Source organism: Malus sylvestris, chromosome 1 (genome assembly GCF_916048215.2).
Source record: "Malus sylvestris chromosome 1, drMalSylv7.2, whole genome shotgun sequence".
Classification (NCBI taxonomy): Eukaryota; Viridiplantae; Streptophyta; class Magnoliopsida; order Rosales; family Rosaceae; genus Malus; species Malus sylvestris.
This window is the reverse complement of record NC_062260.1, coordinates 3,687,065-3,714,066: the sequence shown is the minus strand read 5'-3', so window position 1 is coordinate 3,714,066 and position 27,002 is coordinate 3,687,065.

The window sequence follows — 27,002 nt, the reverse complement described above, 5'->3', positions numbered from 1 at the left end:
AAATTACAATTATCAATCACAAGAAGCCTTAATCAATTCTAAGGTGATATTCCAATAGAGTTGCATCCAATTACTTGTTTAAACATCCTATGGTGATCAAACATTGTCACATATAGATAGTTTAAACGTGGTGATTAATAATTCAAAACAAGTGTGCATAACAGAATAAGTAAAATTGAAAGAAACTACATATTCATGTTAAGGTTTGTGGCCCCGTCCTAGAAAAAGGAAATTAGTTACGGATATTCATAGTTAAACAACAAAAAATCATTAAGAAGAAAAATATAGAAACAACTTGTAATCGAATTACAAAATCCAAAAGGTATGCCAAGTTCTCCAAAGTAGTACGTAGAGAAACGCTAAGCATGGCTACACTATATTTATAGTGCTTTATTCCTTATCCTACCTAAACTAGGTTTTCTAGAAACCCTAAGCATGGCTACACTATATTTATAGTGCTTTATTCCTTATCCTACCTAAACAACCTTCTTTTATCCTCCACGAACAAATGGCATGGAATAAAAATCTGGGACTTTGGCACAATCATTTTGAAAGATTCACAAACCCTCTCCAATTAGAATTACTCCAAAATTCCTCTGTTTGATCAATTTTTGTTCAAAGTAGATTCGTATATCCTACAATAGAAATATAATACCACTTCAAAAATGATGGATCAAGATTGGAGAAGAAAGGAGATGAAAGGATTGTCCAGAGAGATTAACAAGTATGTATCTCAAGAAGACATTGGAAACAAGTATGTAATCGTTGGATAATAATTATAAATTGCAATAGTAATCACCATAATAAAAGTGGTTGACTGAGGCCACCAACTAACGGCTAGAATTGGATCTTAATTTGAACCATCTCTAAAATTATTAAGCGAGAATTAAGATGCAATGATAACTATATGGATGTCAAACGGCAACAGTTATTATTTAGTATTTTGAAGTACCCAACTAAAATTCTAACAGGGTCAATTGTACTTACAAGTTTTAGCTACAACAACTAGACATCTTATTTGAGTAAAATTGTCAGCTCGTGTTTAATAAAATCCTCAGTTGAAGTAAGCTTCCAACAGATGTATAACGACACAGTCTAATTGATTGACACCTCCTGCTTAAAGCAAATCCACACGCGAGGTAAGTTGCCACCTCCTACTATAAACTAGCCTCTCTCTTTTTATTTCCAGCTTTGGTTTTGGCCCCAAACCCTTCTAACCTCTGAACTTGTTTGATATTGAGCCTTAATTCAGTTGTCAATTGTCTCCTTTCGTTTCATTGTTTAAAGTGTTTAAATAGTCGAACATCAAATAACATCTGAATATGTGATTGATTTAGTTCATTGAATCATAGTGTTTGTGCTTTCTTTGGGAAGGAGTCGGGACCTATCGCCAGCTGGTAATAAGACTCATGTAATTATCATGGGAATAAGGCCTTACTGGAATTTCTAATGAGGAGAATTGACGCTATTGTATTGTTAATGTTTATTGAAATTGTATTATCACTTCTTGCTAATGTTTATTGCCATTTTGTGACAGATGTGTTTATTTAAACTTTTGAATACATGGCATATTTCTGGTTTCTCACTCCATTACAAACCATAAATGGTTGGTTACTGAGCTTTGTAGCTCACCCCTTTTTAATCTTCCATTTCGGATTAGTTCGTGTCGTATGTAAGAATAGTGAAGTGAGAAAACCAATATCCATGTGGAAGATGAATCAATGGTTAGATTGAGTGACACTTGTCAAGAGATAACATAGGTTGTTATAAGGTAGTTAGTCTTTAGCTTAAGGGAAAAGCTTTGTAAAGCCTATATCACAATCTTTGTAATTCAGTTGCTTAACTATCAAGAAATACAACAAACTTCTCCACTCTCTAAGTCTAATTCTCTCTCTCTCTCTCTCTCTCTCTCTCTCTCTCTCTTCTTCTTAGTTGCAAACACTTCTGAAAACTATAAAAGTTTTATATGTCTAGATGGGATTACAAATAAGATTTATATCTCTAGACATGTTCTTTTTGATGAAACACAATTTCCATATTCAAAATTGGCATCTGTTACACATCACATCTCAACCCCAACATCTGTTCCATCACTGCATTTTTCTAAACCATCACTACCATCAATTTCTCTGCATAATCAGGTCACATTAACCCCATCTCATATGCATTCATCCTCATCTTGAGCTTCAGAGTTCTTGACTCAAACAACATCTAATGCCACAAAATCTTTGACTGCATCTACAACCTTAGAGTTATTAGAGACAATCATGTAGTGCCTCAGATTCTATTCGAACACCTATGTTACATACTTCAGATACATATTCAATTCCACCAATCATAGAACCTTACCAGCATGCAATTACACAGTTCCCTATCCTTGTTGATCTTGATTTCCAACAAGAACAACTTACTGTTGTTCTACCTATCCATATGAATATGCATCCAATGCAGACAAGGTCAAAGAATGGAATTATCAAAAGAAAGGCCTATTCTGCTTTAGTAGCTACAAATTCAACACCAATAGAACCAAGAACATTCAAAGCAACTGAAAAATCACCAGAATGGCAATCTGCAATACAAGAGGAGATTGATGCTCTTTATTCTCAAAACACATGGTCTCTTGTTCCTCCACCAAAGCATAAAAATCTTGTTGGTTGTAAGTGGGTGTACAAAATAAAAAGAAATGCAGATGGGTCAATATCCAAATACAAGGCAAGGGTTGTTGCTAAGGGGTATAGTGAAGAAGAAGGTATAGACTATGGAGAAACATTCAGTCCAATATTAAAACCAACAACAATTCGATTGATTCTATCATTAGCAGCTTAGTTTAAGTGGATTTTCAGACAATTGGATGTAAAAAATGCATTCTTGTATGGTACACTTCAAGAAGAAGTCTATATGGAGCAACCTCCATTGTTTCAAAGTTCTATCCATCCCTCAAATTATGTCTGCAAACTACAAAAATCCTTTTATGGTTTAAAACAAGCTCACAGAGCTTGGAATGAGAGGTTTACAAGCTTTCTACCAGGATTGAGGTTTCAAATGTCTCAAGCAGATCCTTCTTTGTTTGTTAAACATACACCACTAGGCATGGTTGTTCTCTTACTCTATGTTGATGTAATCCTCACAGGAAGTGATCCTCAGTTGATTTCAGATGTCATTGCAGATCTTACTAAGAAGTTTGACATGAAAGACTTGGGAATCTTGAATTATTTCTTTGGGCTACAGATACACTACAATTCTGATGGGTTAATTGTCTCTCAGTCAAAGTACATAAAAGAGTTGGTGGACAAGGTTGATTTACAAGATTGCAAACCTTGTGCTACTCCATGTCTTCCCTATCATAGGATGCTCAAAGATGATGGCAAACCTTATCATAACCCTGAGCAATATAGAAGCATAGTTGGAGCATTGCAATATCTCACCTTCACCAGACTTGACATAGCTTTCTTAGTCAATCAAGCTTGTTAGTTTATGCATAATCCCATGGAGTCTCATGTTATTGCAGTCAAGAGAATAATCAGGTATATTAAAGGCACTTCTGAGTATCGCATTCAATTTCCATCAGGACCTATTTATCTGCAATCATACAGTGATGCAGACTAGGCTGGGGATCCAAATGACAGAAGGTCTAGTTCTGGTTTCATTGTCTTTCCTGGCTCAAATGCAATTTCATGGGCTTTAAAGAAACAACACATTATCTCCAGGTCTTCCACAGAGATTGAGTATCGAGCTTTTTCTATCACTGCTGCTTAGCTTGCCTAGATAAGGCAGTTGTTCTGTGATCTACATATTCCATTAACATTGCCACCTATGATTCATTGTGACAATGTCTCAGCTATAGCACTATCTACAAATCCAGTATTTCATGCCAAGTCAAAACATATTGAAATCTATTATCATTTTGTCAGAGAAAGGGTTACAAGGGGAAATCTCCAGATTTAACAAGTATGGTTCTTAGATCACTCAGCTGATATATTAACCAAAGGATCGTTTGCACCACTATTTCATTTGCATTGTGGCAATCTCATGCTCAGCTCACTCAAGCATTTGATTGAGGGGGGATGTAAGAATAGTGAAGTGAAGAAAACCAATATCCATGTGGAAGATGAATCAATGGTTAGATTGAGTGACACTTGTCAAGAGATAGCATAGGTTGCTATAAGGTAGTTAGTCTTTAGCTTAAGGGAAAAGCTTTGTAAAAACTATATAACAATCTTTGTAATTCTGTTGCTTAACTATCAAGAAATACAACAAACATCTCATTTCTCTAAGTCTAATTCTTTCTCTCTCTTTCTTTTCTTCTTCTTAGCTGCAAACACTTCTGAATTCTTTCTGCTCAAAGCTTTTCTGCAATCTTTACATCGTAGTGGTATCACTTTTGAAGTTTTGGCTGTGCAATTGATCGTGCACTTTATTAAAGACCTTAGAGTCATTTCGGTAAAGTTGGTGTTGTATTTTTAGTAAAACTATGTTTAATCCCAGTTTTGTAATAATGTAGTGGAGTTGAAAACTTTGTAATTTCTCCCTAGTTGTAAATTGAGATGAAGTATTTTGCATTTCAGTTCCTGGAGATTGTTTTCATGTACAAGCTCTTTTAGATTTTTTTTGAAGCTCACGAATTTAGCTTCGGCTGAATTTGGGGCTGTGGCATTGCTGGTCTAGCAGAATTTATGTCAAGAGGTAGCTTCGATCTTAATTTACCTAGTCATTTTATGGAGTATGTGGAAAGAAAGAAACTAATTTTTTTAGTGGCGCTTCACTAGAACCAATTGATATCCACTATAGAACTCAAGCTTGGCTGGAATATTATATGAAATGGCATTTGCATAGAAAAACCACACAACCTACTGTTTTAATCCTAAAGATGTTGGTACTTCTAGTGATCAAGAACCTAGAAGAAGCAAGAGGGCAAGAGCACCTACAAGGTTTGGACCTGATTTATTGACCTTGATAGCCGATACAGAACCATAAACATACAAAGAGGCTATGTCCAGTCCAGATGCTACATTTTAGAAAGAAGCAATCAACAATTGGATTGAATAAATTATGCAAAATCATTCGAGGGAATTGGTTCAGTTGTCACCCGGCAATAAACACTAGTAGAAAAAACAGCTTGCACGACGAAGGATACTTCGTCGTACAAGAGATACTTGCGCGACGGAAAAAGAAATGCTGTAGCGAAAAAAGGCAGGAAAGGAAAAAAAATAAAAAATTGCACCCCTCTCTTAAATTCATTTTGTTCTCCTTGCATCTTTAATTAATCATTAACTACACTCAATCATGGTAAAAACACCCAAATCGCCTCCAATCGTAATGAATACACCAACACCACTAAAAATTCATCTCAAATCCTCTTAAATACACCAACATTCATAACGCCTACTCCAATTAATACTCTTGCGCGACGAAAAAGGGATCTTTACGTGACAAAGCTTTTCGTCGTGCAAGTTCCTGTCAATTTTCACTCAGACAATTATTGTAGGTGAATTAGAGGAATCAATACTATATTTATTACAAATGTTTGCGCGACCAAGCCTTCGTCGCGCAAAAGTCCTAACCTTCCTATAAATATGCGCTTCTGCTATCCTGATTTTTTACAATTCTATTCTCCTTATTCTTCAAAATTCTGTTAGTTTTGGGATGGAGGATAAAAACAAGGATCAGAGCGTGCCTGCTGCTGACCCGAATGATTTGAGGCAACATTTTGAGTTCGCGCATGCGATTGCTGTAGCCATGCTGAATAATTATCCTACTGCTGAGTGGCATTCTTGGAAATCTGTGCCCAAGAATGCGAAGATGTCCAAGAACGCCACTCAGCAGTAGGACAATTATTTAGCATGGCTACAGTAATCGCATTCGTGAACTCAAAGTGTTGCCTCAAATCTTCCCATTTATTGCGCATTTATGACGCATTTTGCGCGACGAACATAAGTATTTGCGCAACAAATAGTTTCGTCGCACAAAGGGATCCTAGTGCTATGTAAACACAGTTTCAGAACCCTAGTTTTCAAAACAATTTTGTTTCAAAAGAATGGCCGATTCTGGAGAAGGTTCTGGCAAACAGAAACTTGTAGTGCAATCATATATTCATTACAATGTCCAAGGTTTAAGAATTGTTATAACTTTTAGGGAGGTTATGCTGAAATTTCGGTTTTATTTGTTGTGTTTGTTTGACTTTTTTTAATTTTTTTTCAACAATGAAAAATACCCGGGGACCTTGTCTCCAGTTGAAGACGGCAAAGGTCACCCAGGTCACTAACAGACGTATCACGATCTAATACAACGATCGGTATCTGGCGGCACCAACGACAGAGCAGCATAGAACATTGACCCATGACATTGGTCACATCGTTTAGACCTATTGCGCTATGCAATGGAAGTCTTGGAAGGCGATGCCGGACGAGGTGAGGACGAAGGTGCGCGCACAGTTGTCAGTAAGTATCCTACCTTTTAAATGTTTTTCCTTCAAATGTTATATATTTATATTACTTAATGTATGTAATTAATTTGTTACATTGCAGACGAACTACAATTTCGATGACATCAAAGACGATATGTTGGCGTACGTCAACAGGCTCTTCGCTGAACGATACAAGTAGTTGAAGAGTAACTTGTACCAATATTTTGAGATATCTGATGATCCGCATGTCACCCTTGATGAGGGTTGCCCGAAGGAGTTTAAGGACCTCGAAGATAATTGGGTGTGGCTCTACAGTCATTTTCAGGAGCCTGGCTATGTAGTACGTTTTTTATATTAGGTTTAAAAGTATTATTTGTTTCTTACTAATGTTTATTGATTTTTTTTATATTTCATTTAACTTAGAACTAATACGTTTATTTTTTGTATAACAGAAGAAGGTGAAAGCCAACAAGACCAATCGGGAGAAGAAGACTTTTCTCCACCATTCCGGTTCCAGGCCCTTCTCATATAGGATGGAGGCGCATCGGCAAGTAATAATAAAGTTTTTCATATTCAATTTTTATAATGTCAATAATATTAATTTTTTTTTTTCATACAAACATTTTTCTTCTCTTGTTCTGTTCAGGGGGGTTCAAAATTCTCGGAGATCAATGTCTTTAGCAACATTTATGTTCGACCCAAGGATGAGTTAGCCGAGTCCCTTTATGAAAGTATTCTTCAATTGTAATTACTATCTTATGCATTCAAGTATCATGGTTACTATTTGAATGTTATAAATAATATTTCATGTTATATTACATAGGCGACGATGATGGAGAAGAGGCAATTGGTTCTTTAGGAGGCCACCTCCCAGGTTCGTCCTGAGACTCCACTCAAGTTTGTGGATCCCCCACAAAGGGTGCGGGGTTTTAGATCCTTACAGAGACCTTGGATCAGCCTCTCAGGTGGCGGCCGGGGACATATTGTAGGGGGATGGAGAATGCCCGGCGGTGAGAAGCTAGAGCCTTTTCATCATCGTAGTCAAAGAGTAAGGAGACAACTTTGACAGCAAAGGTGGCCAACCTTAGGACTGAGCTAGCCTCTTATAAGAGCCAGATGTCACTGATTGTATAGGCCCTCAGTCATTCCGGTATTCATCTCTCGTCGACATCGAAGCCCCTCAAACCCTAGCATGCCCACAACTTTGCCCCTTCGACCTCTGAGCCCGTCCCCAACCTCGAGACCTTCCAGCCACCTTCAAATGACAACCCCGTAGATTACGCCACATTATTTTCGTAGTTTTTTACTCCCTTACTTTTTAAACATTTTCCTTGTACATACTTTTATATTTATTTCAATAAATTATTTTTCTCTTCATTACATTTTTTAATTGCAATTTAATTTTATTACAAAATTAAAAAAATAGAACAAAAAATTAAATTTAAATTTTTTTTTCTTTTTGCGTGACAAATACCTTTGTCTCGCAAAATTCTAGCAACTAACAAGGTTCCATTGCGCAAAGTTTTGAGAGACGAATACTAGTCGTCCCACGTTTGTATCCTGGTATTTTGTGCGACGAACACATTAGTTCCTAGAATTTTTGTGCGACGAAGGCTAAAGCGTCTTGCCGTGTTCTTGCGACCAATGCTATTGTTCGTCTCGCAAAGTCTTTCTTCATGATCTTTCCGCGATGAAGTTTCCGTCGCGCAGACATTTGTGTGACGAAAATACACTTTGCGCAACCAACATTTGTTCGTCACGCAAATAGTTAAACGTAGTAGTGAAAACTATTGGATTTCTTTAATACTTATTCTCCATAAGAACTTTAATTGCAATAGGCAATTTATAATGTGGATATACATCAAATAGATGTAAAAACTGCATTTATAAATATAGACATAGACGAAGAACAAATCTTAAGACTTAAGCAATAGGCAAGAGAACTACCCTGCACTGAAAGGGTCAGAGGCCCAAGTTACTATTGTCAAAAGTTACTGTTGTCAAGAAGATTTTGGTGGTAGCCGACGATTCAGATCCAGATCTTGGCTAAGTTAACGACCTCTTGATGTAGAGGACTTTTGTTACAGTCTGACTGCCATGATTTGGAAGCTAGATGATCATCATCGTGTGATGTCAAAGGACGGACGGAGAAGATCCAAAATTAATAAATGATGGATGGATGATGATCGGAAATGATAGAGATCTACTGCAAAGCTTGCCTATTGCAGTAGTAGTCCCATTTCGTACAAAGCTGAGAGCCAAGTCTTCTTCTTGGTCTTCCGTATCTCTGCACAATCTCCAACTGCATCATCATCACAGCCCTGAGAATAATGTAGTAATGGGTTATCTTCAACAACCTACTTAGACAAAGGGAATAACTCTCCGCATGTGCTAAATCTGACCCGTACCATCATGTCCGCCCATCAGCTTGTCAAAAGAAACAGAAACAAAAGCAGTAAAGGTAAACCAGTTTTCTTTAAACAAACAGCTGGAAAGTGGTCCCGTGACCATGATGATAAAGGAATTCAGACATCTAATGATGCCAAGCTGTTGCCATCCCACTACAAGTTCCCAGCATTTCCTTGTGTCAATGCCTTGGGATGTTGGATTGACAAGACACCGAGCACCATTATTCCTAAAAAGAGCGGTCCTCCAAGAAAGCGAAAGCAAAAGAGAAAGCAAAAGCAAGGAATAAACACCCTACCAGAATGATGTGATTTACTTTTCTTATTTTTGTATGATGTGATTTATTTTTCTTAGCTTTCGAAGACATCTCTATAAACCCCATTAGAAGGCGAAAAAAAAAAAGACGGCAAAGCCCAAAATAAATGGGCTGGCATGTTGTAGAGGGCAAAGGCCCATAAGCCCAAAATAGCTCCAACCAGGCAATCAAAAGTACGCCCAGTACTCCATAATTATTCAACAACCTGCCGCTATTACCACTAACCAGGTGATCAAAAGTACGCCCAGTACTCCAAAATTATTCGACAACCTGCCACTATTACCACCAACCAGGTGATGAAATGTATAACCTGTACTCTAATATCATTTGGCAACTAGCCATTCATGCCACCAACCAGGTGATGAAATGTACAACCCGTACTCTAAAATCATCTGGCAACTTGCCATTCATGCCACCAACGAGGTGATGAAATGTACAACCCGTACTTTCCTTCATGCCACAAACCAGGTGATCAAAAGTACACCCAGTACTTCAAATTATACATGAGCATTACTCATGTCATTCATACATAAACATTCATGAGCATCACTCATGACAATCATACATAAACATTCATGACCATCATTCATGTCAACATTCATGAGTATCACTCATGTTAACATTCATGAGCATCACCCATGACAACATCCATGAGCATCACTCATGTCAATCAACATAAACATTCATGAGCATCACTCATGTCAATCAGCTTTAAAAGATTCATTTACAGAGCTCTAGCTTCAAAAGCTTCATTTACATAGCTCTAGCTTCAAAAGCTTCATTTACAAAAGCTCCAGCTTCGAAAGCTTCATTTACAGAGCTCTAGCTTCGAAGCTTCACTTGCAAAGCTTCCCCTACAAAGTTTCACCTACAAAGCTTTAGTGTAGGGTATACAAATACCACCTCCGAACAACCACCACTTCGGCCCATACATGGATTCAATTTGAAGTCTCCAGCCAATAGACTCTATTGACCGAAGACTTGGGGGACTACATTATGTACCATATATTGGGCCTCAATTGGGCCTTATGAAAAAAACTTAGGGAACTTAGCCCATTATTTATGTATTAAGGAGCGAGCCCTTATTCTATAAAAGGGACTCCCTCACTTTCATTAGAGAGCACCCATTATTTATGTACTGAGGAGCGAGCCCTTATTTTATAAAAGGGACTCCCTCACCTTCATTAGAGAGCAACGCCGCCAGCTGAGCAATCGTCTTGCCGCGAGCATCACTCCTAACCCATCACTTATGTATTGAGGAACGAGCCCTTATTCTATACAAGGGACTCCCTCATCATCATTAGAGAGCATCGCCGCCTACTGAGCAATCGCTTCGCTGCGAGCATCAACTCTAGCCCATATTTATGTATTGATAAGCAAGCCTTTATTCTATAAAAGGGACTCCCTCACCTTCAACGCCACAAGTCGAGCCAACCAAGGTAACATAAGCCACGAGCCGAGCAGCCGAGCAGCATGTGCTACTTCCAGTTGAGCATCATTTCAGATTCAGCACCACCTCATATCGAGCATCAAGTTCAAGACAACATCTAGTTACTTCGGCCCACACATGGACTGAATTTCAAGTCTCCAGCCAAAAGACTCTCTTGACTAAAGACTTGGAGGACTCCTGTTTATACCATATTTAGGGCCTCGTATTTAGATCTCGTACAAATACTCGGGGGACTTAAATGTAATTATGTGATAAAGGAAGGGACAAATATGTAATAAGTGAGGATTCCTTATTCTATAAAAGGACCCCTCACCCTCATATTTGAGGGAGGCCATTTCTTAGGGCTCCTTCATCCTCTCAAAGCTCTGACATTACAGAGCTCCCTCACTCCCCTCACCTCTCAGATAAATACATAATCAGTGTGGACGTAGCCCAAACCTTGGGGTGAACCACGATACCTCTTGTGTTATTTACATTACTTGCAGATTCACGGTCGGATTTACGTTGTTCCAAGACCTCCAGTTTTGTGTATCAACTAGACCTTTTAGGATATGGAATCCATATTAAACCGGGAGAATCCTTAAAGGGTATCTAAAGATAAATATTGGTTCCTTTTAGGAGTGTGATTACTTACAGCACTCGCCAATCCAGAGATTGTAGAAATCTCCAAGAATGTGGGAAACTTGGCTGATTCCCAATTGGATTAGGTTTTTGAGACTTGTGGAACAAGCATGGTCAATCTTAGCGAAATCGATAGACTTCATCCACTATTCTCGAGTATAGTAGGATGTGGTGGCATCATTAGTCTGTTTGAGAAGCTTTGTCCGATCAAAGTTGTTGAGTAGACTTTTGAGGTAATATATTCCAACCCATCTTACTTCAACCTTGGAAAACCATGGTCCCACAATTGCCTCTAACTATATATCTGTAAAGGTGTTCCTCGTGAGGATAGATAGTTATCCAATGACCATGCATATCAGACTAAGTCATAATATCTACTGTTTAGTCTTCTTTTGTCACATGTCAAACTTGCTTCATAACTATTGCAAAATAAATAGAGACATTTTGGATTCAAGTGTACAACTTTGAAAGTTGAGCCCAGAAGAAAACAATGATGGAGATGTCTTAGTTGCATGTGTTCGAGAAACGAGGAAGCGAGTTTTATATTTCTGAAAATTTACAGCCCTCGGATCTAAAGATCTCAAGATGAAACTATTCGTATTCAACTGTTAGATGACTTTGAAAGCCCAATGAACCCTTAAGGCCGGCCACATTAGAGGATGAAGGGTTTCGGTTCTTTTGTCACTTAATTGAAGGGACTATATAAAAAACTTTATAACATTTCATCATTAGGGCTTCTTTTGGAGAAAAGATGAAGACACAAATCTCTCTTTTCTCTCTAAGAGGCCGGCCGCCCTAGAGGAACATAGCTAGCAATCCTCCTTCCTCTAGGTCACTCATCTCTTCATCATTGCTCTCCTTGGTGTGAAGACTTAGAGGTTCTCTATTTTGGGAACTTGGAGAATCCATTCATCCATCCTCCTCCAAGAAATCCATGGAGCAAGAAGTACGGAATGAAGGCCCTCTCACATGGGTGACTATCCTTTGCTAAGCAAAGAGGTGCTTCAAAGGTATAAAGAAATCTCAACTTTTTCTCTTAGATCTTGAGTTGAGTCTTGGTTCACCATAACTACTAGGCTTTGAATTTCATGGGTTAAGTTTTGTTTTTAAGTGCATACAAGCATGATTCCGCATTTTAATTGTTAATAGCATGCATAGATGTTGCTCAAATGAACTAGTTTTCACAAATATTTCCTTCAAATGGTATCAGAGCCTAGGTCTAGTAGTTGGTGAATCCCTTTGGGTTTTGTATTTTCATAGTTTATGATTTGAATGTTGTAATTGTTACAAGCTTTATTCTTGCTTCTTTGAATCTAAATTTTGGTAGAAAATTTGTCATCTCAAATGTTGTAGATGTAGTTCATATGAGCATGAATTTTGGAGCTAAAATTTGGTGCCATGTTTGTGGGGAAATTCGGCCAAATCCAAAGGGTGGATTTTTGGGTTCATGTTTGTCTTGTTAGAAGTGTTTTAAAGTGACATTAGGAACCCCTAAGTACCCTAGTATGGTAATATGTTATTTCCCTTAAGTTTGAGAGTTTTTGGGGTGTCTTTGGGTAAAAAATGTTCATGAAGCCTTTATGGGTTTTCATGAATGTTCTTCATTGTTCTTGTTATGTTCTTGGCAAGAACAAAAAGGTTGGGAATTTTGATTCAAAATTTTTGGTTGTTTACATAAAGTCTTAATATATGATGGTTGGTGTGACTTTTCCATCAACAAGTCACTTTCGAAAAGGTGCGTTAGAAATTATGTTAGTCATGGTTGGTGTACATGATTGGAACTTTGCCTTCACACCCATAACTTTTTTTTTCAACACCATACCCATCACCTTTTCAACCCATCACCTTTCACTTTTGGGGCTTTTATGCAATTACATAAAGTTTTGATACTTCTGTGTGTTTGCACTTTGACCCAAAAGTTTACGTTTTTATGTAAAGGCTCAAAATCACTAAAGGACAAATTGTTTTGCTCCTTTAATAAAATTTTTGCATTTGTTGAAATTTTTGAGTTCTAGTTGTAATTATATGAAGTAGTGGACTTTTGTGTTTTTTACAAGTGACCTCAAAAGTTTGTGTTTTGCAATATAGCCCAATAGTTGAGGTTATTGTATTTTGGCCCAAATTAGTAGAGAACAAAATAGCTTTGTATCTTTAAATGAGAATTGGATTTTCATTTCATTTAGCTCCATCTAAATCAATTCTATGGATACAAAAACCAAATGACAATGTTGCATTCAAGTTTAATTTGTTAAAGCATTAATTAATTAAAGAAAGGGTAATTATGAACCAAAGCCTACGATATAGTCCATCAATGAATGCAAAGCTAATGTTAGTAGTATCATATACTCTTGTTTTAAAAACCGTTTTACAAGCATAGTGGGAGTATCATATACTACTAAATCAATCACATGGACCAATAGTTGTAATAGGACCAAATTGTTTTAATAAGATTAAAATGCATGCTTCTATGTGATAGTGCTTTGAACACTCTTTCGTGGCCTTCCACTATGGTAGGCTCTGATTGTTTGTGACTCATACACTGACTTCACCCTATAATGGGGGAGTACAAAGTATGTGCTTACACTTAGGAGGAGTTCAATATACATACATGATGAAGTGAGGTAGACAATGAGTTTAGCCAACATGATATAATTTTGAGGCATCATTCTCTTGGAAAGAACAAAGAATCACAAAGTTGTTGAGCCAACATGATATAAATTACAAGTTGGTCATATATGGATGCTTTGGATTGTTAGATCTGGATCCAATGCCTTCTTGTTAAAATTGTATAGAGGCAAAATGTTCGAATCTTTCTTCTTTTGGAAAGAACAAACAATCACAAAGTTGTTGAGCTTAATTCACTTAGATGTTAGTGGCATTTGTCCACAACATAATACTACTCATGTTGTTTGACATTCACCGAAGATCGCTCTCGGTTGGACTATCGTTTATTTTTTAATAAGCACAAGTCCGAATACTTTGCAAAAGGTTTCAAAGAATTCAAGAATGTAAGTTGATGAGTAAGATGTCTAAAGTATTTACCTCCTTAGATTTGATGCAAGGAAAAATAACACTTTAGAAGAGTTTTCTTGAAAGATATCAAATAAAGTAGCATCATAAGATAATGGATTTCTCCATTGGGATAAGAACGAACTCGAATAAGATATAGCTCATTGGAGGTTATCAATTACCCATATATAGGATATATATACTTCTAAGACAATATGATTGTCGATTAGAAGATCTTCCAAAATTTTCATGACTCCATAGGATGTAGTTGGAAAGAAAGAGAAGTCTTAATCATGTTAAGATTTGGGGTTGTGTGCTAATAAGTAATATTTGTTTGAGAACAATCTTGTGGGATGTCCTTAAATTAACCTTTGGATATCACTTCTATAAACCAACTAACAAATGTTATTTGTTGGGTAGTTCATTGTAATCCTACAATAGGATTTGCCTAAGATAGAGCAAATAAATGAGAGATAGAACTCAAAGAATGGTTCTTTGACAGCCAACATGATAATCAACAAATATAACAACCTAGTTCCTACACCACTAGCTCCAAGATAGTCGAGAAGGATTTATAAACTGTCTCAATTGAATGGTTTGAACTTTATGAATATGTCATAGAGTTACACCTCTTAAATTCGAAAGAAATAAGAATGAAAATCCTTATGACTACATTGAGTGTATATACGACATATACTCAAGGAAATGATATAGTAACATTTGACCCGAAATAGTGAAACATTCATAGCTAATTGGTAGCTTAAGGTAACTACAATCAACGTGATTGGTTGACTTGGAAGAAACCATGATCAAGATAGTCTTGATAAAATATGTCTAAAACTAGGAATCATAGACACCACGGACATACACTTGACCCCTAGAATCTTGAAATTTGGAGGGAACAATAGCATACAACTTTTGAACCACTAACAAATTAAAAGTGGGTGGAGGGGAATTCACCGTATGTAACTTGTAACGATCTATGAGATCATCTGCAATTATGGCATCTCTTATAGGAAGAACATCCCAAACTACTCAACGCTCTGAAACAACAGCCCTAGCAACCACCACTTTATAGAATTTCGCAGCCCGAGTTGTAGGAAAGGTTGGAGTGACAATGATTCAGGAGAGTTGGCTGCAGCTTTCACGGATTAAGACCAAGTTTAACGACAAGGAAGAAAGGATTAAGAACTGAAGTGACAGAATGACACCTAACTCGAGGACAAGATAGGCAAAGATTTCTGAGGTATGTACAGACAAAAACCACCGGCACAAGTTAAGGTGAAGGTAAAAACCTAGTGAGGTTAAAGAGGGTAAATACCTCGGACTCTGTGAAATAATTTGAACCGTAGAGATGAAATCAACAATTGAGATTAGAAATGTTAAAACATAACGGACAAAGACAAGAATACCCTTAATGAACATCTCTTTTTTGATGAGTTCCAGTGACTGGACAGAAAAAGAAAACCCCCATTTTAAGAACAATTTAGTATCAAAACAGTGACCCATAGCTATCCAAACAATTCTCAAGGAGAGCCAAGAAGAAAAACAGGTCTAATGTCTATGCTTCCAAGCAAAAGAACTAAACTTATATATAGACTTGAAAAGAAATATGATATGCACTTCTATCTATAAAAAGTCTTCAAATTCATATATGGATAGTAAAGCAAGGATTAACACATGTTCATAAGACAACCATGATGTGTTAAGGAATGAGAATGGGATTCGAGATAGCCATCTTTAAATCATAACATCATTCCACCAAGCTCAAAGTTAATTTTAAGGCTAACCCAACTTTTAATAATCCATCAAGTTCACGAAACAACACTTGGAACATAAATTGGGCTAAAGAGCATGTTGGAAATGTACCCTAAAGCCAATCATTTATGATGATGATGATTTACGGACATTTCACATGTTAAACTAATCTAGTTTAATATAAAGGGCAAAGATTATTCTTTAAAGCTGTCTCATATAAATGTTATATGCTTAAATGATAAGTCCAAGGAATATGTAATTGGGAGAACGTGATATAAAGAAGTTAGATTCATAAGACCATTCTCTTTCATATACATATCCTAAACGTTCCTGATCATAGGATTGCCAATTGGGCATTGACATTCCGTTAAAATCGTACGTGTTATGTCTTCTCTTAGAGAGAGTGACTGGCCTTGAGTCATTGGAGTGATTGACACTAAGACAAGCATGTAGGTGCTCAATAAAGAATGAGTCCACTGAACACGATCAACAAGGAGTTCTCATACTCATGTCACATGAAAACTCATGGTTGGGATAATGCAAAATAGTCCTTTAACCTAAGGCATCCTGGTTGTCTTATGGTTAGGTCCTTGATCTTTGACTATGTTAAAGTCACTCCGTCAAAGGGTGTCCATGGCATAGTTGGGGTCAAGCCACTTAGCCATAGAGGCAAGTGAATTCACAACAAGGGATCTCTAACCTTCAAACCGTTTGAGGGAGAATACTCTGTGATATGATTAAGAATCTTTGGCCAGAGTATGAATGAGATTTAGGAATTTTTTCCAAATCACATTCAAGGTAATTGTATAAGTAAGAGAATCACATTGGATAGTAGACATGAATAAACTATCAAATCAAACAATGTGGTCAAGAGTATTGTATTAGAGAAAGACCGTATTGCATTGTAATCTCAAACTGAATAGGTTATCCACCTCTTCTGATTAGCATGGGTAGCCATGACATACGGCTAGGTGTCACTCATGGTTTGTGGAAGCCCTAAAGGTGTATAATCACGAAACGGAGAATTGAATAGTAAGTTTCAATTCACAATCGATCTGAAGAGTTCTAATCGCTCACTGCCTCGCTAAAAGGAACCTAATGGATCGTACACCGTGTAAGGTAGAGATTGAAGATACAACGGAGGTGAGTAAGCATAATTAAATTGTTTAATTATTTATGTCCAGGATTAATTAATATGTTAATTAATCAAACGAATAAGTTCGTTTTAGATCTCGGGTTAGTTTTGGGCCTCAAGGCCCAATGGGCTTCGAATGTCAAGTCCAATAACTCAAGTTGTATGACAACTTGAAAACACAAAGGGCATGAAAGCCCAATGAACCCACATGGCCGGGGCATAGAGAGCGTGAGGGAGGGGTTTTAATTTCAAATATGCCACTCAATGTAAGTGACTATAGAAAGCAAATTCTAACCCATTCCCTCATAAGGGTTTTTCTAGAGAGAAAAGAGAAAAACACAAAAGCTCTCTCTTCTCTTAGGAAGCTGGCCACCTTAGGAAGAATGGACTAGCATCCATTTCTTCCTAGGTCACTCATCTCTTTCGCAATGCTCTTTTTGGTGTGGGACCTTAGAGGTTCCCTTTCTTGGGAACTTGGAGAATCCATTCCTTCAACCATGTCCAAGAAGGCATGGAGAATCCATTTCTTCCTAGGTCACTCATCTCTTTCGTAATGTTCTTCTATCCACATCCATGGAGCCAAGTGTTGGAAATATGCCCTGAAAGTCAATCTTTGGAAGAAACCTTTCAGGACAATGAATGGATGTATAGATGATTCTTGTACATCAAATGGCAAAGATACTAATTAGGACTATCTCAACACACGATATATGTTCTAAATAGTGAATCCATGGACAATGGATTGATGGAAGAAGTAATCTAATGATGTTAGACTACAGAGACCTTCTTCAGATAACCATCATGTCTAAAAGGTTCCTGGTCATAGGATTGTCGGAGGGATACTAACAATGCATAGACCGGTACATACTATGTCTGCTTCAATTGGAAGGATGGAAAGTCTCGTCCTATTCATGTAGTGACACTAAGACAGGTATGTAGGTGCTCATTAAGGGAATGAGTTCACTGAACACAATCGAACGAGAGTACTTGCATGGAGGTCTACTCACATGTCAAGCAAGTAACTCTAATGGTTGGAATAATGTAAGTAGTCCTTTGACCTGAGGCATCATAGTTGTCTTGTGGTTAGGTACTTGATCTTTGATTATGTCAAAGTCACTCAATCCGCGGGTGTCCACGACACAGTTGGGGTTAAGCCACTTAGTCATGGAGGCAAGTGAATGCGCAACAAGGAATCTCTAATCCTCGTTAAGAGAGGATGAATACTCTAAGATATGATTTGGGAATCTTCAGCCGAAGTATCGAGCGTAATAAAGGAAAGCGTTCCTATACGACTCAAATGAATCATATAAGAAGGAATAATCACATTAGGGGTTTGACATAATATATCCATACCCTAGTAATGTGATTGAGAGTATTGTTTTAGAGAATGATCGAATTACATTGTAATTCCAACTGAATAGGTTCTCCGAACAAATTCTACATTAACTTGGGTAGCCATGATATATGGTTAGATGTCACTCATGACTTGTGAGTTCTTCTAGATGATTAAATGTAGTCGTCAAAGAAGAAGGTGAATTAAAAGTAAGTTTTAATTCACTAAGTGATTGGATTAAAAATAATCAATTGGATTGGTGCCAATCACCTCACTGCCTTGCTAATTAGAACCTAAAATGATTGTTCACCAATACACTCTTGTAGTGAGTAACTAATGGATGATGGAAATAATTAATTGGATTGATTAAGTGTTGTGATTAATTAGAATGTCTAAAGAAATCATAAAAGCGATAAAAGATCGTTTTGGGCTTAAAGAAAAGTTCGAGTCTAATTGGGCCCATTGGGCCTAAACCCATTGGGCTTTTATTCAAGCATATGATGACTTGAAATAATAAAAGCCCAAAGCCCAAACAACACTAAAGGGGCCGGCCAAAGGAGGGAGAGAGAGAGTCAAATGTTGACTTGTTTCTTTTTTGTTATAAAAGGAACTTTATAGCACAAAGTTTTATTAGGGTTTTTTGAAGTGTTAAAACAACAAAAGAGAAAAAGAAAATATCTCTCTCAACACTCAAAGGGCCGGCCACCAAAAGGGGATTTAGCTAATCATCTTCTCACCCTTTTGGTTATTTCTTCATCCTTCTCACTACTCTAGTGGGTGAGGATCTTTAGAGGTCTTCAACTTTGGAGACTTAAGGAGAACCAAGGAGCACTCATTCTAACAAAGTGGAGGAGGCAAGGAGGGAGGCTAGGCTCAAGGAGTTCCAACAACAAAGGGCTTGGAGGTGGTCCATCCTTGGTCTAAAGTCTAGATCAAGAGGTATAAAACTACTCCTACACTTTGTTCTTCAATAAATTGTTTTTGATGCATCATACATAAACCTATGCATCTTGAAGGGGATTTGCATGACTATAGCTTTGATATTATTTGATAACATGCTTCCGTTGCTTTCGTATATAAATTTTGAATTGTATATGCATGCTAGTCACTAGAAATCCCACATGAAATCTCACCATTTCCCTTCAAGTGGTATCAGAGCCAAAGTTTTATGTTTGATGTGTCCTTTTGGATTTTATGCATATAGGTTTTAATTTTATGTATGACATGTTATTGCTTCATTCAAAGTATGTTTATCTTTTGTTTTCAAATGTTAAAAAATATGAATGAATAGTTGAAAAGATATGTATGCAAAAGTGTTTTGGATGCATGAATGAAGATTGAGTTTAGAACAAAATTTTGGGGTTTTGTTCCAAAAGGGGGCACGGCAAAGGGGTTTTTTTGGCTAAGTGTTTGTGTTTTATTTTGAATCACACACACACACTTTGAAGCTAGAAAGAATAGATCTTGTCACTTTTGTTTTTGGGTTTGAAAAAAATCACCAAGAAAGTACAAATCTTGAAATTGTTTACATGGTTTTGTTCTTGGTGTTCATTGTTTGGTTTTTGGTGAAAATGGTTTCATTTGTTTTTCATACATTGTTTTGTGGTTTTGGATGGTAAACTTACCATCCATAGCTTTCCCAAAATTTATTAAACCCTAGACTTGACTAGGTGAATTTCCATCACCATTAGTCTAAAGTCCTTAAAGCCTAAGTCAAGTGACAAGTAAAATTTGGATTTTTCTACTTTATGTTGATTTATTGCAATATGGGTGAGACCTCTCATCCCTCTTAATGTGGCCGGCCACCCTAGTGGATTTATCCACTTGTGGGGCTATTTTGTAAATTTTAAAAAGTTGATAATACTTTCAAGTATTTACGGTTTGATCCCTAACTTTTTGTATTTGCATTTAGGCCCCTACTAACTAGAAAGTTAAAATATTTGATTTTAATTTTGTTAGTTGTTTAAACTCATAATACTATTATGCCCATATGCACTAAATCTAATTGTTTATGTTGCATTCCAATTAATTATTTAATATGATTAAGTAGTTAGAAAATGGTTGACTATGGACTTATGCCTTAAACGATAATTGAGCTATGAGAAAGGGCGCTAAACTCAAATTGTTTGAACCTTGGGAATGTGTTTTAATTACTGTTTCAATTGGACCTTGTCATGATGGAATTTAATCATTCTCTCCCTCTTAGTATGTGTAATTTGTAGGAATTTGTACAAAATCGGTTTGTAATTCTTTTTACTTCTTAATCTCTTTTAATTGGTTGATTCCCTCTAGTACTAGACTAGAGTTTCTTTAACTATTGGTAAGGAGACATAATTAAAAGAGGGTTTTGACATGAGATTAAAGATTAAATGGGTCCAACGCCCTAATTAGCAATGAATGATTGTCTTTCATTTCTAATGGCTCAATGAAAAATTGTTTTAATTAGATTGAAAAGCACGTAATTAAAATGACACAACCTCCCCGAGTTCTTATTCAACAATGTTGGCTCGTTGTTGCAATAACCCAATAAGTCCATGGTCATCCAAGAGCCTAAGATAACTATAAAGTCCAATTTCAAAGGAATGCAAAAACCGTAGTAGTAATAGTTACTTCCAATATTTGAAAAATTCGTTTTTGATATTGATTTGTTTTTCTCCAAAACAAATAGTGGGAGTATCATACGCTACTAAAGTATAATGAATATAATTAGTAGTTATATATATCTCCAATATTTTGAAAAATGTTTTGATATTGATTTGTTTTATGAAAACAAATAGTGGGGATATCATATGCTACTAATTTCATTAACTTTGGACTAGTAGTTATAATAGGACACAATTTATTTGAATGTGATTAAATAAATAAAAAAAAATGATGAGACCTTAAAATCCCTCAACCAACAAACAATTTTAAGTTGAAAGCGGAGAGGTGCTATTGAACACTTCTTCGTGGCCTTCCACCATGGTAGGTTCCAATCGTTTATGACTTGTACACCGCCTTCACCCTATCATGGGGAAGTGCAAAGTGCATGCTTATACTCAGGAGGAGTCTATATAAACATTTGATGAGGTGAAGGTAGGCAACGAGTGTGGCCAACATCATATCATCGTGAGGTCATACTTGAACCCCTATCTAAACCGGCATGGTGGGTCGAAACTTAACTAAGAGAAATGGTGCCAACATCGTACCATCGTGAGGCATTGTTCTCTAGAGGCCAAATAGATGGGTAATCACAAGAGGTTGTTGTGAATGGGTAAGTGTACCCTCTCATTATTATATTTACTAGCCGACATCGTATCATCGTGAGGTGGGCTTGGTAATAGTGAGCCTCCCGTAACCCGCTAGGAGCTTTCTTTGAAATCTCCCGGATTCCATCTTGAGGGATATGGAATTTGCCAAAAATGGTGGGTGGTGTCATTCGGTTTAAAAACCCGAATCGTTTGACTTAATCGAAAATCAAACTAATTTATTTTATTGTTTATGTATTTAGATATGGTTGGAAGCACACTCGCGAAAATACTCGACAAACATTGCCTAGAGGGGCACAATTTCCCATCATGGTATCGTAATGTCAAGATTCTCCTAACATTGGAGAAGATTGTTTACGTGCTAGACAAGGCTCCACCTCACATACCTCTCGGCCCTGAGGCCACTGAGGATGAACGTGCTAAGTATGACAAGCACGTTGAAGATGACACACAAGCCAAGTGCTATCTGTTGGCTTCCATGAATGAGGAGCTACAGAGACAGCATGAGGTTATGGATAGTGCAGCTTTCATCGTACTCCATCTTACGGAGTTATATGGTGAAGGGATGCGCAACCGTCGTTTTAGCACTGTTAGTGAACTTGTGAAGACCAAGATGGTCAAGGGGGCTCCAGTGCATCAACATGTACTGAAGATGATAGGACTCATTGAACAATTGGAGAACCTAGGTACTCCACTTGACGGGGAATTGGCCCAGGACTTCATTTTGGCTTCTTTTTCTGATTCATTCTCGCAGTTCGTTATGAACTACAATATGAATAAGATGGATAGTACTCTCTTTGAGTTACTAAACATGTTAGTAACTGTCGAGAAGACTATGAAGAAAGAGAACGTTGTAGGGACTTCTGCAGTAGCCTACAACAAGCCATCCTCTTCCAAGGCTAAGCCGCAAGGCAAAGGCAAAGGGAAGGAGAAGAAGTCTCCCACTCCTAAGCCGCAAGGAGGAGTGAGGAAAAAGAAGACAAAGGAGCCCAAGGGGACTTGCCACCACTATGGAAATGAGGGGCATTGGAAGAGGAATTGCAGGTTATACCTTGCAACTCTTAAGGACAAGCCACAAGGTATGGTTTATGTTCTTATCTTCAATTCTAATTGTTAGATCTTCTAAAAATTTATATTTGATATAAAGGGCTAATCACTTGTATAATTGTATATAGGTGGAGGAGCCAAGTAGAAGAGGAACAAGCAAAGAAAAGTGTGGAGAAGGGTTCGGCCACCATGTTTTTTGCCTACTACTTAGGAAGTTTGTTAGGCATTTAAAGATAGTCTTTAAACTTTCTTACTTTGTTAAGAACTTATTAAGTGGCTTCATATGATGGAAGACCACTATTAGTGCCTAAATGTATGAAGGTATTTAATTAGTCTCTAAATGTATAGAGCTAATTCTTTTTGTATTAAACATTATGAATGTTTGAATTATCATATTAATGTAATGTGATGAATGCCTTCTAATATATTATTTCCTTAAAGTAGTGTTATGAATTGAATATTGTCTTGTAGTATCCTAGTAGAGATACAAGAATTATATCAGTTATTGTAATGTGATAACCAAACCTTAGACTTATCAATTATGGATAGATCACACGTGTTGGACATAGAAGGATACAATGAATCTTTAGATTTGGTTCCAATTGTCTACCTATGAGTTCTATATGAATTGACAAAGGTCTAGAAATTCCTTTCTTGAAGAAAAGGAAGATCACATTATAATGATATAAGTAATAAGAAAAACGTTTCTTATATGTTTATCACTTAAACCATAATAATCAAGATCACTCTTGATTCAATTAGTAGTTTTGAACAACTAATTAGGCATTCTTAAAATTGGTTTTAAAATGTCAATTGTGTTAGTGATTAAACCAAGAAAGAAGTGTCTAAATCTATAAAATGTTTAAAGACTTTAGTCACTTAATAGCGAGACATTAACTTAGTGAAGATTGAAACAAACGAGCTTGAAAGGTTTTAAAGCTACTACACAATGTCCTCTACCCGTATACTCCACGTTTATACATTTTGAATGTATGAAGTGATTTCTCATTAAAGTCATGAGAAATAGTGGGAGGTGTGAAAAAGGATATAAACTTGAATATGATTGGTTTATAGTTGTCTAAAGAATAATAGTACTTGACTATTATTAAGAGTTTGTAATTTTAATTGTTAAAGGACTCAAGCTCTTCAAAAGTTAAAATTCTATGTTGTGTAACATTCTAAAGAATAGTCTTTGAATGTTGGTTTCGTCAACCTAACATAAAATGGTTATATGTTGGGAGTTGTCCATCATTCTCTTTTATGAGAACAAGCTAATAACAAAGCGTATGGACAAATTTGATGAAACAAAAGGGAATAGTTTTAAAATGAGTCACAACATATGGTTTAACAACCAGACAATCCAAATTCAACATCTCATGTAACTATAACGCTCTATGTAGTTTTGATAAAGAATTATATCAACCACCTAGAAGGAATGGTTGAGTTTCTATATCCTTAGTAGGAGTCATGCTTCCACTAAAGACTTGGATAATTCTTATATGACTACATTAAAGGTCTTAGTATGACTAAAACTTGAAGTATGGTGTATGACACCATATAATTTAAATGAATAGACTTGATAAAACAAGTCACACATATCAAATGGAATTACTTGAGAAGGAATTCTTTTATGTATGTTCATTTAAATAACTTGTGTTAGCTAGAGTTGTTGATAGTCCCAAAATTGTTGAGACATCATCAATAAGCTAATGGATCTTAATGATTGTCAATAGATCCAAGACAAGTTAGTGGGAGCAATATGCATTCAAATCAAGAAAATGTAAGTGTTAAGTTTTTTGAATGAATGCTAAGTTACAGAAAGGCCAGTGGGAGTGATGTCATAATTTGACCAACAAGATATGAATAATGTCTATTTGATAAACTTGATAAAACATAGATGTTACTCGAAAAATGACAAAACGTGACACGGTCAATTTTAAAGTATAGACTTGAAATTGGACTTATTGATATAGCAAGGCTATCTCAAGGATGTTATTTGGGGAAATTAAATCTCAAATGTTGAAGATTTGAGAAGGTGTTTTCCTATATGATAGAAAATCACTTTCATAACCCTTATAATGAATGTGTTCTAAAATCACAAAAGGGACACATGTATGGACTTGTGAGATGATATCCAAAGGTGAAAAGTCACAGGGGTTGTCACTTTAAGATATTACTATAGCCCAGGATCAGAACCATAGCAACTGATAGAGTATTATTGCCTTTAAGAAAGGAACATCAGAGTGGGACTCTGGAAGTGTGCATTCACTTAGGTTATTAACCAAAGTGAAAAATAACCCATTTTAACAAATGGAACTTCATAATGGATGAAGTACTAATCATATGAATGTATTGTTAGTATTGTAATACAATGGTCTCAAGGTTGGAGCAATGTATGTATAAAGTATACAAACGAAATATATGGCGATATATTGTTTTAGAAACTGCTTCAAAAGGTGTTTTGAATAGAAGGGGTTCTTATAGAACCAATGATTGAATCCAAACCATAAGGTCGTTAGTTGGACACTACGACGTAATGGGGCGATAGCTCAAGCCATGGAATCAAGGTCTCATCAAAGTATTTGAACACAAGAAAGAGACATCATCAAATGTTTTAGAAACATTTGATAAGTAAATCCCTTTTATAAATTAAAAGGATTAATACATAACCAAGTTAACCTACGAGCATAAGCTCACTCAACTAGTATCTATGAGATACACTAGTGATTGACTTTAGTGCAAGTGGGAGATTGTTGGAAATATGCCCTGAAAGTCAATCTTTGGAAGAAACCTTTCAGGACAGTGAATGGATGTATAGATGATTCTTGTACATCAAATGGCAAATATACTAATTAGGACTATCTCAACACACGATATATGTCCTAAATAGTGAATCCATGGACAATGGATTGATGGAAGAAGTAATCTAATGATGTTAGACTACAGAGACCTTCTTCACATAACCATCATGTCCAAAAGGTTCCTGGTAATAGGATTGTCGGAGGGATACTGACAATGCATAGACCGGTACATACTATGTCCGCTTCAATTGGAAGGATGGAAAGTCTCGTCCTATTCGTGTAGTGACACTAAGACAGGTATGTAGGTGCTCATTAAGGGAATGAGTTCACTGAACACAATCGAACGAGAGTACTTGCATGGAGGTCTACTCACATGTCAAGCAAGTAACTCTAATGGTTGGAATAATGTAAGTAGTCCTTTGAGCTGAGACATCATAGTTGTCTTGTGGTTAGGTACTTGATCTTTGATTATATCAAAGTCACTCCATCCGCGGGTGTCCACGGCATAGTTGGGGTTAAGCCACTTAGTCATGGAGGCAAGTGAATGCGCAACAAGGAATCTCTAATCCTCGTTAAGAGAGGATGAATACTCTAAGATATGATTCGGGAATCTTCGGCCGAAGTATCGAGCGTAATAAAGGAAAGCGTTCCTATACGACTCAAATGAATCATATAAGAAGGAATAATCACATTAGGGGTTTGACATAATATATCCATACCCTAGTAATGTGATTGAGAGTATTGTTTTAGAGAAGGATCGAATTACATTGTAATTCCAACTGAATAGGTTCTCCGAACAAATTCTACATTAACTTGGGTAGCCATGATATATGGTTAGATGTCACTCATGACTTGTGAGTTCTTCTAGATGACTAAATGTAGTCGTCAAAGAAGAAGGTGAATTAAAAGTAAGTTTTAACTCACTAAGTGATTGGATTAAAAATAATCAATTGGATTTGTGCCAATCACCTCACTGCCTTGCTAATTAGAACCTAAAATGATTGTTCACCAATACACTCTTGTAGTGAGTAACTAATGGATGATGGAAATAATTAATTGGATTAATTAAGTGTTGTGATTAATTAGAATGTCTAAAGAAATCATAAAAGCGATAAAAGATCGTTTTGGGCTTAAAGAAAAGTTCGGGTCTAATTGGGCCCATTGGGCTTTTATTCAAGCATATGATGACTTGAAATAATAAAAGCCCGAAGCCCAAACAACACTAAAGGGGCCGGCCAAAGGAGCGAGAGAGAGAGTCAAATGTGGACTTGTTTCTTTTTGGTTATAAAAGGAACTTTATAGCAGAAAGTTTTATTAGGGTTTTTTGAAGTGTTAAAACAACAAAAGAGAAAAAGAAAATATCTCTCTCAACACTCAAAGGGCCGGCCACCAAAAGGGGGTTTAGCTAATCATCTTCTCACCCTTTTGGTTATTCCTTCATCCTTCTCACTACTCTAGTGGGTGAGGATCTTTAG